Raw genomic sequence first — 20,317 nt, 5'->3', positions numbered from 1 at the left:
TCCAAGTATGTATTCTAGTACATACTTGTAGTACATACTGGTAAGTATTATTAGTACTAGTATGTACTACTAGTAGAATTAGTACTTCTAGTACTAGTACTAATACTAATAGTATTAGTACTAATACTACTAGTATGTATTGCAAGTACATACTAGTAGTACATGTAGAACTAGTTCTACCGGTACTACTCGTAGTAGTACAAGTACCTCTAGTATTTCTCGTAGTAGTACAAGTACTCTTAATACTACTCGTAGTAGTAAGTACTACTCGTAATACTAGCACTACTAGTACATACTATAGTGTTACTAGTACTAGTATGTACTAGTAGTGCTAGTACTGAAAGTACATACTCTTAGTACATAATAGTACTACTAATACTAGTACTAGTGGTACATACTAGTATGTACGACTAGTAATATTAGTACTAGCAGCAGTACTAGACGTAGTAATATTATGTACTAGTACTAGTAGTACATACTAGTATGTACTAGTACTAATACTAGTACTAACAGTAGTACTAGTAGTGCTAGTATACTAAGCGTACTTACTACTACGAGTAGTACTATAAGTACTTGTACTACTACGAGTAGTACTAGTAATACACTTACTACTACGAGTAGTACGAGTATTTCTAGTAGTACATACTACCACTAGTAGTACCAGTAGGACTAGTTCTACATGTACTACTAGTAAATAGTATTACATACTAGTTGTATTAGTACTAATACATGTAGTACAAATACTAGTACTAAAAGTATTAATACTACTAGTAGTACATACTAGTACGAATAGTACTTACTAGTATGAACTACAAGTATGTACTAGAATACATACTTGGAGTATTAGTAGTACATACTAGTATGTACTAGTAGTATTAGTAGTACGTACTAGTAGTGTTAGTATTACTTGTAGTAGTTACAACTACGAGTAGTACTAGTAGTACTTATACTACTATGAGTAGTACTAGTAGTACTTGTACTACTACGAGTAGTACTAGTATTACTAGTAGTACATACTACTACTAGTAGAACTAGTTCTACATGTACTATTAGTATGTACTAGAAGTACATACTAGTAGTATTAGTACTAATACTAGTAGTATTAGTACTAGTACTAGAAGTACTAATTCTACTAGTAGTACATACTAGTACTAATAGTACTTACTAGTATGTACTACAAGTATGTACTAGAATACATTCTTGGAGTATTAGTAGTACATACTAGTATGTACTAGTAGTAGTAGTAGTATGTACTAGTAGTGCTCGTATTACTAGTAGTACTTGCTACTACAAATAGTACTAGTAGTACTTGTACTACTACGAGTAATACTAGTAGTACTTGTACTACAACGAGTAGTACGAGTACTATAATTACTGGCAGTTGTAGTACTAGTAGTATGTACTAGTACAACTACCATTAGTACATATTATTAGTACAGATTAGTAGTACTAGTAGTATAGACAAGTAGTACATACTAATATATACTACTCGTACTAGTACATAATATTACTACTACTAGTTCTACTGTAAGTACTAAAATTACTAGTAATACATACTAGTATGTACTACTAGTACTAGAATTAATAGTACTATTATGTACTAGCAGTATGTACTACTAGTACTAGCACTACTGGTACATACTAGTACTAGTTAGGTTACTAGTACATGTATGTACTAGTAGTGCTAGTATTAGTAGTAGTACTTACTACTACGAGTAGTATTAGTAATACTTGTACTACTACGAGTAGTACTAGTAGTACTTGTGCTACTATGAGTATTACTAGTAGTACATACTACTACTAGTAGTATTAGTAGAACTAGTTCTAAAAGTACTTCTAGTATGTACTAACTGTACATACTATTAGTATTAGTACTAATACTAGTAGTATTAGTACTAGTACTTGAAGTTCTAATTCTACTAGTAGTATATACTAGTACTAATAGTACTTACTAGTATGTACTACATGTATGTACTAGCTAACAAACTTGGAGTATTAGTAGTACATTTTAGTATGTACTAGTAGTAGTAGTAGTATGTACTAGTAGTGCAAGTATTACTAGTAGTACTTACTACTACGAGTAGTACGAGTAGTACTAGTAGTATTTGTGCTACTATGGGTAGAACGAGTACTACAACTACTGGTAGTAATAGTATATGTACTAGTAGAAGTACTAGTAGTATGTACTAATATACTACTGCTAGTAAATATTATTAGTACATACTAGTAGTACATATTATTAGTACATACTAATATATACTACCCGTAATAGTGATAATATTACTACTACTAATACTATTGTGAGTACTAGTATTATTAGTAGAACATACTAATATGTACTACTAGTACTATTAGTAGTAGAATTATATACTAGTAGTATGTACTACTAATGCTAGTACTACTAATACATACTAGTGCTAGTATTGTTACTAGTACTAGTAGTGCTAGTATTACTAGTAGTACTCACTTCTACGAGTAGTACTAGTAGAACTTGTACTACTACTAGTAGTACTTATACTACTACAGTAGTATGAATATTACTAGTAGTACATACTACTACTAGTAGTACTAGTAGAACTAGTTCTACATGTACTAATAGTATGTCTTAGCAGTACATACTAGTAGTATTAGTACTAGTACTAGAAATACTAATTCTACTAGTAGTACATACTAGTACATATTAGTATGTACTAGTAGTAGTATGTACTAGTAGTGCTAGTATTAATAGTAGTACTTACTACTACAGGTAGTACTAGTAGTACTCGTACTACAACGAGTAGTACGAGTACTACAACTACTAGTAGTAGTAGTACATGTATTTGTAGTATGTACTAATACAACTAATACTAAGACATTATTTGTACATACTAGTAGTACTAGTAGTATACACAAGTTGTACATACTAATATATACTACCCGTACTAGTACATAATATTACTACTACTAGTACTGCTGCTAGTATTAGTATTACTAGTAGTACATACTAGTATGTACTACTAGTACTAGTATTAGCAGTACTATTATGTACTAGTTGTGTGTACTACTAGTACTAACATTACTAATACATACTAGTACTAGTACATACTAGTATTAGTAGTGTTACTAGTACTAGTAGTATTACTAGTATTAGTATGTACAAGTAGTGCTAATATTACTAGTAATACTTACTACTACTACAACCAGTACTTGTAGTACTAGTACTACTCGTAGTAGTACAAGTACTACTCGTTGTAGTAAGTACTAATAGTAATACAAGTATGTACTACTAGTAGAATTAGTACTTCTAGTACGAGTACTATTACTACAACAAGTTTTACTATTACAACTAGTATGTACTATTAGTACTAGTACATACTAGTAGTACTACTAGTATGTATTACAAGTACTATAAGTACTAATGCTCGTACTAGTATGTACTAGTAGTACTGGTAGTAGTCATAGTATGTACTAGTAATATGTACTACTACTACTACTACTAGAAAAATGTACTTGCACTACTATTAATAATAAGTACTAGTACTAGTAGTTCATACTAGAAATACATACTAGTAGTGCAAGTACTAGTACTAGTATTAGTACTACTAGTACATATTAGTAGTAATACAAACTAGTACTAAATGTACATAGTAGTAGTAGTACATACTTGTACTATAAGTACATACTAGTAGTAGTAGTACATTCTTGTACTATAAGTACATACTAATAGTAGTAGTACATACTAATAATAGTAGTATGTACTAGTACTAATAGTATATACTAGTAGTAGTAGTACGTACTAGTCCTAGTAGTACATACTAGTAGTAGTAGTACATACTGGAAGTAGTACATACGAGTAGTAGTAGTACGTACTAGTACTAGTATGTACTACTAGTTTGTACTATTAGTAGTACATACTACAAGCATGTACTACTTGTATGTATTACTAGTAATACATACTACAAGCATGTACTACTAGTATGTACTACATGTATGTACTACTAGTATGTACCACTAGTATGTACTATTAGTGGTACTAGTACTAGTAACACTAATATTAGTAGTACTAATACTAGTGCAAGTACAACTACTAGTAGTACATAATAGTAGTACATACTAATAGTACATACTGGTAGTAAATACTACAGGTACGTACTAGTACTTCTACTAGTAGTACATACTATGGTACATACTATTAGTACATATTAGTATGTACTACTAGTACTAGTACTAATTCTGAAATTACTAGTACCACTAGTATATACTACTAGTAGTAATACTAGTAATTATTAGTAGTATGTACTACTAATTTGTACGACAACTAATACGAGTACTAATAGTACAAGTACTAGTACTAGTATTTGTACTATTAGTATGTACGACTACTAATACTTGTACTAATATTACTAGTATTTGTACTACTACTAGTACCATTAGTACTATTACTACTAGGATGTACTACTAATATGTACTACTAGTACGTACTACTAGCATGTACTACTAGTACGTATTACTAGACTACCAGTACTAGTACTTGTACTACTACTAGTACTGCTAGTACTAGTATTAGTACTACTACTACGTACTTCTAGTATTAGTACGTAAAACTAATACTACAAGTATGTATTACTAGGATGTACCACTAGTACCAGTAGTACTACAAGTATGTACATACTAGTATGTACTATTAGTACTACTAATAGTACATGTAGTAGTACTAATACTACTAGTATGTACTACTAATATGTACAACTACTAGAACTAGTACGTACTACCAGTATTATTAATATTAGTATTACTAGTATGTACAACTTGTATGTACTACTAGTATATACTTCTTGTACTATTAGTACTCGTACCAGTACTAGTAGTAGTTGTACGTAATAGAACTAGTAGAACATATTAGCATGCACAAGTAGTATGTCCTAAGAGTATGTACTACTAGTAGTACAAGCTTAGTATTAGTTCTACTAGTATTGTGTACTACTAGGACAAATAGTACGTACTACTAGTACTACCACTAGTATTACTTGTACTAAAACACGTACTACTAGTACTAGTACCAGTAATGTACTACTAATATCATGCAATACTAGTGCTAGTACTAGTACTAGTAGTACGTACAAGTCTTAGTAGTACATACTAATAATAGTAGTACTAGTACTAGTACCAGTAGTACAAGTTAAACTAGTACTACTGGTATGCAGTAGTTGTACATACTAGTAGTACTAGTACTAGTATTAGTTCTAATAGTACTAGTTCTACTACTAGTAGTACATACTTGTACTACTACTAATTGTACTAGTAGTACTAGTACTAGTGGTACATACTAGTAGTACATAGTATTAGTACATACGATTAGTACATACTAGTAGTACATACTACTAATACATACTAGTACTACTACTAATACTAGTAGTACTAGAAGTACTAGTACTACTAGTTTGTACGATTACTAGAACATACTACGGCTACTACAAGTACATACTAGTAGTACAATTTTGTATGCACTACTAGTATGTACAACAAGTATGTATTAAGTGTACTAGTACTAGTACTACTACTACTACTACTACAAGAAGTAGTCGTACTAGTACTAGTGCATACAAGAAGTACATACTAGTAGTACTACTAGTAATACGTACTACTAGTACTAGTACTAGTATTAGTACTAGTAGTACATTATTACTACTAATACATATTAGTACTACTGCTACTAGAACATACTAGTACCACTACTACTTATATTAGTACTAGTGGTACACACTAGTAGTACATACTACTAGTACTACTACTACTTGTACTAGTGCTAGTGGTACATACTTGTAGTACATACTACTAGTACATACTAGTACTACTACTATTACAGTAGTACTAAGAGTACTAGTACTACTTGTATATACTACTACTAGAACATACTACTACTACTAGTACATACTAGTAGTACATATTTATATGTGCTACTAGCATGTACTGCTACTAGAACATACTACTACTGTTAGTAGTAATATCGGTACATACTAGTAGTACATATTTGTATGTGCTACGAGTATGTACTACTAGTACTAGTACAAGTACAAGTACTACTAGTCATACTAGTAGTAATAGTATGTACTAGTAGTGTGTACTACTATTACAACGAGTATGTACCACTAGTAGTATTAGTACCAGTATGTACTGGTACAACTACTACTAGTACAAGTAGTACTACAAGTATGTATTAGTAGTGTGTACTAGTATCTGTACTACTAGTATATACTAGTACTAATACTAGTTTAGACTAATAGTACATACTAGTACTAGTAGTACATACTAGTATGTACTATTAGTACGTACTATTAGTAGTACTTGTATTACTAGTACTACTACTAGTAGTACATACTAGTAGTTGATACTGGTAGTACATACTAGTATGAAATAGTAATTTGTACTACTAGTGCTAATAGTAGTAGTAGTAGTATGTACTTGTAGTACATACTACTAATTTTAGTAGTAGTTGTATTAGTATATACTAGTTGTACTAGTACGAGTACTACTAGTTGTTGTAGTACATTCTAGTACTAGTAGTACATACTAGTATGTACTACAAGTACTAATAGTACTACTTGTAGAACATACTAAGAATACTAGTTGTACTTATAGTACATACTTGTACGTACTACTAGTGCATATTAGTTTGCACTACTAGTACTAGTAATCGAAGTTGTAGTATTTACGACTAGTACTAGTACTAGTAATCGAAGTTGTAGTATTTACGACTAGTACTAGTACTAGTAGTAGTAATATTAGTAGTACTAGTATTAGTAGTAATAATATAAGTAGTACTAGTACTTGTAGTACTGTACTTATACTACGAGTATAAACTACTAGTACAAGTAGTTGTAGTACATACTAGTGGTACATACTAGTGGTACATACTAGTGGTACATACTAGTTGTACTACTACAAGTAGTACGAGTATTACTAGTAGTACTTACTACTATTAGTTGTACTAGTAGGACAAGTTCTATATGTTCTACTAATATGTACTAGCAATACATACTAGTAGTACGTGTATTACTAGTACGTGTATTACTACTAGTATGTACTAGCAATACATACTAGTAGTACGTGTATTACTAGTACGTGTATTACTACTAGTATGTACTAGCAATACATACTAGTAGTACGTGTATTACTAGTACGTGTATTACTAGTAGTACTTGTACTACTACGAGTAGTACTAGTAGTACTTGTATTACTACGAGTAGTACGAGTACTACAACTATTGGTAGTAATAATAATAATATGTATTAGTACAACTACAACTAGTACATATTAATAGTACATATCAGTAGTACAAGTAGTATAGACAAGTAGTACATACTAATATATACTACCTGTACTAGTACGTAATATTCTTACTACTAATACTACTGCTAGTACTAGCATTACTAGTAGTACATACTAGTATGTACTACTAGTACTAATATTTGTAGTACAATTAGGTACTAGTAGTGTGTACTACTAGTACTAGCACGACTAGTACATACTAGTACTAGTAGTGTTACTAGTACTAGTACTAGTATGTGCTAGTAGTGCAAGTATTACTAGTAGTACTTACTACTATGAGCAGTACTAGTTGTACTTGTACTACTACTTGTAGTACTAGTAATACTCGTACTACTCGTACTAGTAGTAGTTGTACTACTTTGAGTAGTACGAGTATTACTAGTAGTACATACTACTACTAGTAGTACTAGTAGAACTAGTTCTACATGTACTACTTGTATGTACTAGCAGTACATACTAGTAGTATTAGTACTAATACTGGAAGTACTAATTCTACTAGTAGTATATACTAGTACTAATAATATTTACTTCTATGTACTACAAATATGTACTAGAATACATACTTGGAGTATTAGTAGTACATACTAGTATGTACTAGTAGTAGTAGAAGTAGTACTTACTACGATGAGTAGTACTAGTAGTATTTGTACTACTACGAGTAGTACTAGTTGTACTTGTACTTGTACTACTACGAGTAGTACGAGTACTTAAACTACTGGTAGTAAGAGTACATGTACTAGTAGTTGCACTAGTAGTATGAACTAATACAACTACTATTAGTACATATTATTAGTACATACTAGTAGTATAGAAAAGTAGTACATACTAGTATATACTACCTGTACTAGTACATAATATTACTACTAGTAGTACATTCTAGTATGTACTACTAGTACTAGTATTAGTAGTACTACTATGTAGTAGAAGTATGTACTACTAGTACTAGCACTACTAGAACATACTAGTACTAGTAGTATTACTAGTACTAGTATGTACTAGTAGTGCTAGTATTACTAGTAGTACTTACATACTACTACTAGTTGAACTAGTTCTACTTGTACTACTAATATGTACTAGCAGTACATACTAGTAGTATTAGTACTAATACTAGTAGTATTAGTACTAGTACAAGAAGTACTAATTCTACTAGTAGTACATACTAGTACAAGTATTACTTACTAGTATGTACTAGAATACATAGTTGAAGTATTAGTAGTACATACTAGTTTGTACTACTACTAGTAGTAGCAGTATGTACTAGTAGTGCTAGTAATACTAATAATACTTACTACTACGAGTAGTACTAATAGTAGTTGTAGTACTACAAGTAATACTAGTAGTACTTGTATCACTACGAGTAGTAAGAGTATTACTAGTAGTACGTACTACTATTAGTAGTACTAGTAGAACTAATTCTACATGTACTACTAGTATGTACTGGCAGCACATACTAGTAATATTAGTACTAATACTAGTAGTATTAGTACTAGTACTAGAAGTACTAATTAAACTAGTAGTACATTCTAGTACTTACTAGTGTGTAGTACAAGTATGTACTAGAATACAGACTTGGAGTATTAGTAGTACATAATAGTACGTACTTGTAGTAGTAGTAGTAGTATGTACTAGTAATGCTAGTATTACCAGTAGTACTTACTATTACGCATAGAATTTGTAGTACTTGTACTACAATGAGTAGTACTAGTTGTACTGGTACTACCACGAGTAGTACGAGTACTACAACTACTAATAGTAGTAGAACATGTACTAGTAGTATGTACTACAACTACTACTAGTACAAATTATTAGTACATACTAGTAGTACTAGTAGTATAGACAAGTACTACATACAAATATATACTACCCGTACTGGTACATAATACTACTACTACTAGTACTGCTGCTAGTACGAGAATTATTAGTTGTACATCTTAGTATGTACTACTAGTACTAGTATTAGTAGTACTAATATGTACTAGTAGTATGTACTTCTAGTACTAGCACTACTAGTACATACTAGTACTAGTAAGTATTAGTATGTACTAGTAGTGCTAGTATTACTAGTAGTACTTACTACTACGAGTAGTACTTGCAGTACTTGTACTACTACGAGTAGTACTTGTACTACTACGAGTAGTACTTGTAATACTACGAGTAGTACTTGTAGTACTTGTACTATTACTAGTATTGGTATGCACTAGTAGTTCTGGTATTACTTGTAGTACTTACTACTACTAGTAGTACTAGCAGTACATACTACTAGTATTAGTACTAATACTAGTAGTATTAGTATTAATACTAGAAGTACTAATTCTACTAGTAGTACATATTAGTATGTACTAATAGTAGTAGTATTAGTATGTACTAGTAGTGCTAATCTTACTAGTAGTACTTACTACTACGAGTAGTACTTGTACTACTACGAGTAGTACTAATAGTACTTGTACTACTACTAGTAGTACGTGTACTACAACTACTGATAGTAGTAGTACATGTACTAGTAGTAGTACTAGTAGTATGTACTAGTGCTACTACTACTAGTACATTTTATTAGTACATACCAATTGTACTAGTAGTATAGACAAGTAGTACATACTAATATATACTACTCGTACTAGTACATAATATTACTACTACTAGTACTACTGTTAGTACTAGTATTATTAGTAGTACGTACTAGTATTATTAGTAGTACATACTAGTATTAAGTACTAGTACTAGTATTAAGTACTAGTACTAGTATTAATAGTACTATTATGTACTAGTAGTATGTACTATTAGTACTAGCACTACTAGTACATACTTGTACTTGTATTAGTGTAGTACTAGTATACTTGTACTACTACGAGTAGTACTAGTGTACTTGTACTACCACGAGTAGTACTAGTGTACTAGTAGACCTAGTTCTACATGTACCACTAATATGTACTAGCAGTACAGTCTAGTAGTATTAGTACTAATACTTATAGAATTAGAACTAATACTAAAAGTATTAATTCTATTAATAGTACATACTAGTACTAATAGTACTTAGTAGTATGTACAACAAGTATGTACTAGTATGTACTACAATACTAGTAGTAGTAGTAGTAGTATGTATTAGTAGTGCTAGTAGTACTAGTAGTACTTGTACTACTATGAGTAGTACGAGTACATGTACTAGTCGTTGTACTTGTAGTATGTTCTAGTACAACTACTATTAGTACATATTATTAGTACATACTAGTATCACTAGTAGTATAGACAAGTAGTACATACTAATATATACTACCCATAATAGTACATTATATTACTACTATTGGTACTACTACTAGTACTAGTATGTACTACTAGTACTTGTATTAGTAGTACTACTATGTACTAGTAGTATGTACTACGAGGACAAGCACCACTAGTACATACTAATACTACGAGAGTTACTAGTACTAGTATGTACTAGTAGTGCTAGTATTAGTTGTAAGACTCACTACTACGAGTAATACAAGTAGTACTTGTACTATTACGATTAGTACTAGTAGTACTTGTACAACTACGAGTAATACGAGTATTACTAGTAGCGCATACTATTATTAGTAGTACTAGTAGAACTAGTTCTATAGGTTTTACTAGTATGTTCTAGCAGTACATACTAATAGTATTAGTATTGGTACTAAAAGTATTAATTCTACTAATAGTACATACTAGTACTAATAACACTTACCAGTATGTACAACAAGTATGTATTAGAATACATACTTAGAGTATTAGTAGTACATACTAGTATGTACTAGTAGTAGTAGTAGTATGTACTGGTAGTGTTAGTATTACTAGTTGTACTTACTACTACGAGTAGTACTAGTAGTACTTGTACTACTACGAGTAGTACTAATAGTACTTGTACGATTACGAGTTGTACGAGTACTAGAACTACTGGTAGTAGTAGTACTAGTAGTATGTACTAGTACAACTACAACTAGTACATATTATTAGTACATACTAGTAGTATAGATATGTAGTACATACTAATATATACTACCCGTACTAGTACATAATATTACTACTACTAGTACTACTGCTAGTACTAGTATTACTAGTAGTACATACTAGTATGTACTACTAGTACTAAATTTAGTAGTACTATTATGTACTAGTATTATGTATTACTAGTGCTAGCACTACTAGTATATACTAGTACTAGTTGTGTTACTAGTACTAGTGTGTACTAGTAGTGCTAGTATTAGTAGTAGTACTTACAACTACGAGTAGTACTAGTGGTATTTGTACTACTACGAGTAGTACTAGTAGTACTTGCACTACTACGTGTAGTACGAGAATTACAAGTAGTACATACTACTACAATTAGTACTTGTAGATCTAGTTCTACATGTACTACTCGTATGTACTAGCTGTACATACTAGTAGTATTAGTACTAATTTTTGTAGTATTAATTCTAGTACTAAAAGTACTAATTCTACTAGTAGTAAATACTAGTCGTACTCGTTTTACTACGATAGTAGTAGTACATGTACTAGTTGTATGTACTAGTACAACTACTACTGGTTCATATTATTAGTACATATTAGTAGTACTAGTAGTATAGAGAAGTAGTACATTCTAATATATAATACCCGTACAAGTACATAATATTACTACTACTAGTATTACTGCTAGTACTAGTATTACTAGTAGTACATACTAGTATGTACTACTAGTATTAGTATTAGTATACGAGTAGTACTTACTACTACGAGTAATACTTGTACTACTACTACATACTAGTACTAGTTGTGTTACTAGTACTAGTATGTGCTAGTAGTGCTAGTATTACTAATTGTACTTACTACTACGAGTAGTACTTGTACTACTACGAGAAGTACTAGTAGTACTTGTACTACTACGAGTAGTACGAGTAGTACTAGAAGTACATACTACTACTAGTAGTACTTGTTGAAGTAGTTCTACATGTACTATTAGTATGTACTACCAGTACATACTAGTAGTATTAGTACTATTACCAGGAGTAGTAGTACTAGTAATATAAGTACTAATTCTACTAGTAGTACATACTAGTACTAATAGTACTTACTAGTATGTACTACAAGTATGTACTAGAATACATACTTGGAGTATTAGTAGAACATACTAGTATGTACTAGTTGTAGTAGTAGTAGTATGTACTAGTAGTGCTAGTAGTTTTAGTAATACTTACAACTACTAGCAGTACATACTTGTAGTATTAGTACTAATACTAGTAGAATTAGAACTAGTACTAATAGTACTTATTCTACTAGTAGTACATACAAGAACTAATAGTACATACTAGTAAGTACTACAAGTATGTACGAGAATACATACTTGTAGTATTAGTAGTACATACTAGTACGTACTTGTAGTAGTAGTAGTACATACTAGTACGTACTTGTAGTACTAGTAGTACCTCCTAGTACGAGTTGTTAGTACTAGTTGTATGTTCTAGTACAACTACTACTAGTACATATTATTAGTGCATATTAGTTGCACTAGTAGTATAGACAAGTAGTACATACTAATATATACAACCCTTACTAGTACATAATATTACTACTACTAGTATTGCTTCTAGTACATACTAGTACTAGTATGTTCTAGTAGTGCTAGTTTTACTAGTAGTACTTACTACTACGAGTAGTACTAGTAGTACTTGTACTACTAGAGTTGTACTAGTAGTACTTGAACTACTACGTGTAGTACAAGTATTACTAGTAGTACATACTACTACAAGTAGTACTAGTAGATCTAGTTCTACAAGTTCTACTAGCATGTACTACTAGTACATACTACTAGTATTGTAGTAATACTAGTAGTATTAGTGCTAGTACTAAAAGTACAAAATCTACTAGTAGTACATACTTGTACTAATGGTACTTACTAGTATGTACTACAAGTACGTACTAGAATACATACTTGGAGTATTAATAGTACAAACCAGTATGTTTTAGTAGTAGTAGTAGTAGTATGTACAAGTAGTGCTAGTATTACTAGTAGTACTTACTACTACAAGTAGTACTAGTAGTACTGGTACTACTACGAGTAGTACGAGTATTACAACTACTGGTAGTAGTAGTTCATAAACTAGTAGTAGTGCTCATAGTATGTACTAGTACATATTATTAGTACATACTAGCAGTACCAGCAATATAGACAAGTAGTTAAAACTAATATATACTACCCATACTAGTACATAATATTACTACTACTAGTATTACTGCTAGTACTAGTATTACTTGTAGTAGATACTACTATGTACTACTAGTACTAGAATTATGTACTAGTAGTATGTTCTACTATTACCAACTCTACTAGTACATACTAGTACTAGTAGTGTTACTAGTACTAATATGTACTAGTAGTACTAGTATGTACTAGTAGTGCTAGTATTACTAGTAGTACTTACTACTTCGTGTAATACTAGTAGTAATTGTTTTACTACGAGTAGTACTTGTACTACGATGAGTAGTATGAGTATTACTAGTAGTACTTACTACTACTAGTAGTACTAGTAGAACAAGTTCTACATGTACTACTAGTATGTACTAGCAGTACATACTAGTAGTATTAATACTAATACTAGTAGAATTAGACCTAGTACTAGAAATACTTATTCTACTAGTAGCACATACCAGCACTAATAGTACTTATGTACTACAAGTATGTACTAAAATACACACTTCGATTATTAGTAATACATACTAGTACGTACTAGTAGTAGTAGTAGTAATATGTTCTAAAAGTGCTACTATTACTAGTAGTATTTACTACTACGAGTAGTACTAGTAGTACTTGTACTACTACAAGTAGTACTAGTAGTACTGGTAGTGGTAGTATTTGTAGTACGTACTAGTACAACTACTACTAGTACATATTATTAGTACATACTAATAGTACTAGTAGTATAGACAAGTAGTACATACTAATGTATACTACCCGTACTAGTACATAATAAGACTACAACTAGTTTACTGCTAGTACAAATATTACTAGTTGTACATACTAGTATGTACAACTAATACTAGTATTAGTAGTACTATTATTTACAACTAGTATGTACTACTTGTACTCGCATGACTAGTACATACTAGTACTAGTTGTGTTACTAGTACTAGTATGTACTAGTAGTGCTAGTATTACTTGTACTAGAAGTACTAATTCTACTGATAGTACATACTAGTACAAATAGTACTTACTAGTATGTACAACAAGTATGAACTAGAATACATACTTAGAGTATTAGTAGTACATACTAGTATGTACTAGTAGTAGTAGTAGTATGTACTAGTTGTGTTTGTATTACAAGTAGTTCTAGTTGTACGAGCATTTCTAGTAGTACATACTACTACTAGTAGTACAACTAAAACTAGTTCTGCATGTACTACTAATATGTACTAGTAGTACATACTAGTAGTATTGGTACTAATACTCGTAATATTAGTATTAGAACTAGAAGTACTAATTCTACTAGTAGTACAAGTATGTACTACAAGTATGTACTGGAATACATATTTGGAGCATTATTAGTTTATATTAGTATGTACTAGTAGTAGTAGTAGTAGTAGTAGTGCTAGTATTGCTAGTAGTACTTTCTAGTACGAGTAGTACTTGTAGTACTTGTACTACTACGAGTAGTACTAATAATACTTGTACTACTACGTGTTGTACGAGTCCTACAAATACTGGTAGTAGTAGTACCTGTACAAGTAGAAGTACAAGTAGTTTGTACTAATACAACTACTACTAGTACATACTATTAGTACATAGTAGTAGTACTAGTAGTATAGACAAGTACTACATATTAATATATACTACTCGTACTAGTAGATAATATTACTACTACTAGTACTACTGCTAGTACTAGTATTACCAGTAGTACATACTAGTACTAGTATTAGTAGTACTATTATGTACTAGTAGTTTGTACTACATGTACTAGCACTACTAGTACTAGTATGTACTAGTAGTGCTAGCACAAGTAGTACAAGTAGTATATACTAGTACATACTAGTACAAGTAGTGCTAGTATTACTAGTGGTACTCACTACTACGAGTAGTACTTGTACTACTACGAGTAGTACTAGTTGTACTTGTACTACTACGAGTAATACTCGTAGTACAAACTACTTCTAGTAGTACTAGTAGAAGTAGTTGTACATGTACTGTTAGTATGTACTAGCAATACATACTATTAGTATTAGTACTAGTACTAGAAGTACTAATTATATTAGTAGTACATACTAGTGCTAATAGTACTTACTAGTACGTACAACAAGTATGTACTAGAATACATACTTGGATTATTAGTAGTAGTAGTAGTAGTATGTAGTAGTAGTGCTAGTATTACTAGTAGTACTTACTACAACGAGTAGTACTTGTAGTACTGGTACTACTACGAGTAGTACGAGTACTACAACCATTGGTAGTAGTAGTACTAGTAGTATGTACTAGTACAACTATTACTAGTAAAAATTTTTAGTACATACTAGTAGTATTAATAGTATAGACTAGTAGTACATACTAATATATACTACCCGTACTAGTACATAATATTACTACTACGAGTACTACTGCTAGTACAAGAATTACTAATAGTACATACTAGTATGTACTATTAGTACTAGTATTAGTAGTACTATTATGTACTAGTAGTATGTACTACTAGTACATATTAGTACTTGTAGTTTTACTAATACTAGTACATTATAGTAGTGCTAGTATTACTAGTAGTACTTACTACTACGAGTAGTACTAGTTGTACTTGTACTACTACGCGTAGTACTTGTAGTACTACGCGTAGTACAAGTATTACTAGTGGTACATACTACTACTAATAGTACTAGTAGAGCTAGTTCTACATGTACTACTAGTATGTACTAGTAGTATATACTAGTAGTATTAGTATTAATACCAAAAGTATTATTACTAGTACTAGAAATACTAATTCTACAAGTAATACATACTAGTACTAATAGTACTTACTAGTATGTACTACATGTATGTATTAGAATACATACTTGGAGTATTAGTGGTACATACTTGTATGTACTACAAGTATGTACTAGAACACATACTTGGAGTATTAGTTGTACATACTAGTTTGTACTAGTAGTGCTAGTAGTACTAGTAATACTCACTATTATGAGTAGTACATGTACTACTACGAGTAGTGCGTATTGGTACAACTACTACTAGTACATAATATTAGTACATACTAGTAGTATAGACAAGTACTACATACTAATATATACTACCCGTACTAATACACAATATTACTACTACCAGTACTACTGTTAGTACTAGTATTACTAGTAGTACATACTAGTCTGTAATAATAGTACTATTATTTACTAGTAGTATGTACTACTAGTACTATCACTACTAGTACATACTAGTATTAATAGTGTTTCTAGTACTAGTATGTACTAACAGTGGTAGGATTACAAGTATTACTTACTACTACGAGTAGTACTAGTAGCACTTGTACTACTAGTAGTACATCTACTACAACGAGTAGTATCAGTATTACTAGTAGTACATACTACTAATAGTAGTACTAGTAGAACTAGTTCTACATATCCAACTATTATGTTTTAACAGTACATACTAGTAGTATTAGTACTAATACTAGTAGTTTTAGTACTAATACTAGTAGTATTAGTACTAATACTAATAGTATTAGTACTTGTACTAGAAGTTCTAATTCTACTAGTAGTACATACTAGTACTAATAGTACTGACTAGTATGTACTACAAGTATGTACTAGAATACATACTTGGAGTATTAGTTGTACATACTAGTATGTACTAATAATAGTAGTAGTAGTATGTACTAGTAGTGCTAGTATTACTAGTAGTACTTACTATTACGAGTAGTACTTGTACTACTACGAGTTGTACTAGTAGTACTTGTACTACTACGAGTAGTACTAGTAGTACTTATACTACTACTAGTAGTACGAGTACTACAACTACTGGTAGTTGTAGTACATGTACTAGTAGTAGTATTAGTAATACGTACTAGTACAACTACTACTAGTATATATTATTCGTACATACTAGTAGTATTAGTAGTATAGACAAGTAGTACATACTAATATATAATACTCGTACTAGTACATAATATTACTACTACTAGTACTACGGCTAATACTAGTATTACTAGTAATACATACTAGTATGTACTACTAGTACTAGTATTAGTAGTACTATTATGTACTAGTAGTATGTACTATTAGTACTAGCACGACTAGTGCATACTAGTACTAGTGGTGTTACTAGTACTAGTATGTACTAGTAGTTCTAGTGTTACTAGTAGTACTTACTACCACGAGTAGTACTTATTGTACTTGTATGAACTACAAGTATGAACTACAAGTTTATACTAGAATATATACTTGGAGTATTAGTAGTACATACTAGTATGTACTAGTTGTAGTAGTAATATGTACTAGTAGTGCTAGTATTACTGGTAGTACTTACTACAATGCGTAGTTCTGGTAGGACTTGTACTACTACGAGTAGTACTTGTCTGTACTTGTACTACTACGAGTAGTACTAGTTGTACTTGTACTACTTCTAGTAATACTAGTTGTACTTGTAGTACTACGTGTATTACAACTACTGATAGTAGTAGTACATGTACTAGTAGCAGTACTAGTAGTATGTATTAATACAACTACTACTAATACATATTATTATTATATACTAGTAGTACTAGTAGTACAGACAAGTAGTACATATTAATATATACTACCCGTACTAGTATCTAATATTACTACTACTAATACTACTACTACTATTTGTATTACTAGTAGTACATACTAGTATGTACGACTAATACTAGTATTAGTAGTACTATTATGTACTTGTAGTATGTACTACTAGTACTTGTGCTACTACGAGTAGTACGAGTATAACTAGTAGTACATACTACTACTAGTAGTACTAGTTGAAATAGTTCTACATGTACTACTAGTATGTACTAGCAGTACTTACTAGTAGAATTATTACTAGTACTAGAAGTACTAATTCTACTAGTAGTACATACTAGTACTAATAGTAGTAACTAGTATGTACTACAAGTATGTTCAAGGATACATACTTGGAGTATTAGTAGTAATACCTAGTATGTACTAGTAGTAGTAGTAGTGGTATGTACTTGTAGTGCTAGTGTTACTAGTAGTACTTACTACTATGAGTAGTACAAGTAGTACTTATACTAATACGAGTAGTACTAGTTGTACTTATACTACAACGAGTTGTACGAGTTTTACAACTACCGATAGTTGTAGTACATGTACTAGTGGTAGTACAAGTAGTATGTACTAGTACAACTACTACTAGTACATATTATTAGTACATACTAGTAATACTAGTAGTATAGACAAGTAGTACATACTAATATATACTACCCAAACTAGTACATATTATTACTACTACTAGTACTACTGCTAGTATTAGTTTTACTAATAGTATATACTAATATGTACTATTAGTACTAGTATTAGTAGTACTATTATGTACTAGTAGTATGTACTACTAGTACTAGCACTACTATTACATACTAGTACTAGTAGTGTTACTAATACTAATATGTACTAGTAGTGCTAGTATTACTAGTAGTACTTACTACTCCGAGTAATACTTGTACTGCTACGAGTATAACTAAGAGTACTTATACTACTTCGAGTAGTACGAGTATTACTAGTAGTACATACTACTACTAGTAGTGCTAGTAGAACTAGTAGTTCTACACGTACTACTAGTATGTACTACAAGTATGTACTGAAATACATACTTGGAGTATTAGTAGTACATACTAGTATGTAGTAGTAGTACTAGTACTTGTACTAATACGAGTAGCACTAGTAGTACTTGTACTATTACGAGTAGTACGAGTACAATAACTATTGGCAGTAGTAGTACATGTACTAGTAGTAGTACTAGTTGTATGTACTAGTACAACTAGTACAAGTACATATTATTAGTATATACTAGTAGTACTAGTACTATAGACAAGTAGTACATACTAATATACACTACCCGTACTAGTACATAATATTTCTACTACTAGTACTACTGCTAGTACTAGTATTACTAGTTGTACATACTAGTATGTACTACTAGCACTAGTTTCAGTAGTATTATTATGTACTAGTAGTATGTACTACTAGTACTAGCATGACTAGTACATACTAGTACTAATAGTGTTACTAGTAGTTATAGTAGTATGTACTAGTAGTGGTAGTATTACTAGTAGTACTTACTACTACTAGTAGTACTAGAAGTACTTGTACTACTACGAGTAGTACGAGTATTACTAGTAGTACATACTACTACTAGTAGTACTAGTAGAACTAGTTCTATATGTACTATTAGTATGTATTAGCAGTACGTACTAGTAGTATTAGTACTAATAATTGTAGTATTAGTACTAAAACTAGAAGTACTAATTCTACTAATAGTACATACTAGTACTAATAATACTTACTAGTATGTACTACAAGTATGTACTAGAATACATACTTGGAATATTAGTAGTACATTCTAGTATGTACTAGTAGTATGTACTAGTAGTGCTAGTATTACTAGTAGTACTTACTACTACGAGTAGTACTAGTAGTACTTACTACTACGAGTAGTACTAGTAGTACTTACTACTACGAGTAGTACTAGTAGTAGTTGTTCTACTACGAGTAGTACTACTAGTACTTGTACTACTACGAGTAGTACTAGTAGTACTTGTACTACTACGAGTAGTACTTGTACAATAACTATTGGCAGTAGTAGTAAATGTACTAGTAGTAGTACTAGTAGTATGTACTAGTACAACTACAACTAGTACATATTATTAATACATACTAGTAGTACTAGTAGTATAGACAAGTAGTACATACTAATATATACTACCCGTACTAGTATGTACTACTAGTACTAGTATTAGTAGTACTATTATGTACTAGTAGTATGTACTACTAGTACTAGCACTACTAGTACTAG

The sequence above is a fragment of the Amborella trichopoda genome, chromosome 8 (genome assembly GCF_054954075.1).
Source record: "Amborella trichopoda isolate Santa Cruz 75 chromosome 8, AtrichopodaSantaCruz75HAP2 v2.0, whole genome shotgun sequence".
Lineage (NCBI taxonomy): Eukaryota > Viridiplantae > Streptophyta > Magnoliopsida > Amborellales > Amborellaceae > Amborella > Amborella trichopoda.
Note: the sequence above shows the minus strand (reverse complement) of the source record.